The following is a 2,227-nucleotide window of genomic DNA, read 5'->3' on the forward strand; positions in this document are numbered from 1 at the left end:
GGGTTTTCATTCCTTCTCTTGAAAGGATAACACTATGTGCTTAAACGTCCAGCTGGCCCTAATGCAGTGGTTCTCAACCTGTGGGTCTTGACCCCATTGGGAGGTTGGATGAACCCTCACTGGGGGTCAACTGAGACCATAAGAAAACACAGATATTTATATTATGATTCCTACAAATAGCAAAATTACAGATACGACATAGCAATAAAAATAATCTTATGGTTGCCATCACCACAACATGAAGACCTGTGTTAAAGGGTCACAGAATTAGGAAGCACTTCGCTAGTATATGTCTGTGAGCACAAAGAGTTCCATGCCACCTACAACAAAGAAATCAGAATATGATAAGGGACTATTTAAAAAAAAACAAAACCTGTTGTCCATTAATCTGGAAAACATAAAAGAAATGGAAACATTTCTAGATTCATCAAAACCATCAAAGAAGTCAACAACTAAGACAGACCCATAACAAATGTGGAGATTGATATGATAGTAAAACTCCTTCCATCTAAAACAAGTCTAGAACCAGATGGGATTCAGAATTTCATCAGACATTAAAAGTCAGTCCTTCTTAAATTTTTAAGGAAAACAAGAAGGAAAGTAGGAAAGAAGGAAAGAAGGGAGGAAGGAAGGAGGGAGGGAGGCAGGGAGGGAGGGAAGGAGGAGAAGGAAAGGGAAGGGGAGGGAAGGAAGAGAGGAAGGAAGGAAGGAAGGAAGGAAGGAAGGAAGGAAGGAAGGAAGGAAGGAAGGAAGAAAGAAAGAAAGAAAGAAAGGAAAACAGAAGCAATACTCCCAGCCTTCTTTTACTATGCTAAGCTCACTCAAATACCAACCCAGGCAAAGACATAACAAAGAAAGAAAACTACTGGCCACTATCTCTGATGAACATAGGCTCAAAAGTGCTCAACAAAATTATTGCAAACAGAATACAGACAAAGTAAGAAAATTATACAGCACGATCAAGCTAGTTTTATCCCTAAAATGCACAGATGCGCAAGTAAATAAATGTAATAAACCATGTGAATGAACTTGAAGACAAAAACAAAACAAAACAAAACACATGATTGCCTCAATAGATTCAGAAGAAGCCATTGGCCAAGTCCAACATGCCTTCATGATTAAAGTCCTAAAGGCTTATAAGGCTAGAAAGAGTAGACCTCAACATAATCAAAGCTGTATACAAGAAACCCACAGCTTAGATCACCCTAAGTGAGAAAAGGTTGAAGTAATCCCACTGAAGTAAGAAATGAGACTGTCCACAGTTCCCACTCCTTTTTTAATGTTGTGCCTGAAGCAATAACTAGACAAAAAGAACAGCCAGACAAAAGGAGAAAGAAAAAAGGATACAAATAGAGAAAGAAGTCAATCCATCCCTAGTTGTAGATGACATGATACTATACATTTGAGGTACCCAAATTTCCACCAGAAAACTTCTATTAATGATAAATAAATTCAGCATTATGGCAAGATCTACAGCTAACTTTGCCTACATTGTTTATGATTAAATGGTATATTTGTATTCCAGCCAGAGGAATTAAATGTATATCTCTATTCCATCTGGATCATGCAGACCAAGAAGATCTTTGGATATGATCTCTTGCCAGAACAGCCATATTGCTGAATTAAAACTCCTCTATATAAAAAAAGCTACAATGCAAGTAATTCTGTGTATAAATATCTGTGTATAGTTTAAGTAAAAATTGTCGTCTGTATTGACTGTGCTCCTTCAAGAGTCAAAGGTCACATACCAAAACCCTCAAACATAAGGCATGAGAGGCCCTCATTTTCTTTGTTGGTTAGGGTTGGCCTATTGTTTTTGGTTGTCACTCCAGAGATGGAGAGTAAGTTCCTATTGTTGAAGACATCATGTACTTTGAGCATAGGGTCCAGAATCTCCTAATCTGGAATTGACTTGAGGACTAGATTTTATACCAGAAGGTAAATGTATAAGCAAATCTCTAAAAGAGAAAAGCAACCAGCCATCCTACCCAGCCATGACACTGATGAATCACAATAGCGGGTACTGTAGAGACACCATTGGTAATATAGCCAGGCTGTGGTGGCACACACATTATTAAAGGATTACCCAGCACTTGGGATGCAGAGGCAGACAGATCTCTGTAGTTTCAGTTCCAACACAGCTAGGGCTAAAGTAACCCTGTCTCAAAGAATGGAGAGAGAGAGAGAGAGAGAGAGAGAGAGAGAGAGAGAGAGAGAGAGAGAGAGA

Source organism: Mus caroli, chromosome 8, assembly GCF_900094665.2.
Source record: "Mus caroli chromosome 8, CAROLI_EIJ_v1.1, whole genome shotgun sequence".
Taxonomy (NCBI): Eukaryota; Metazoa; Chordata; class Mammalia; order Rodentia; family Muridae; genus Mus; species Mus caroli.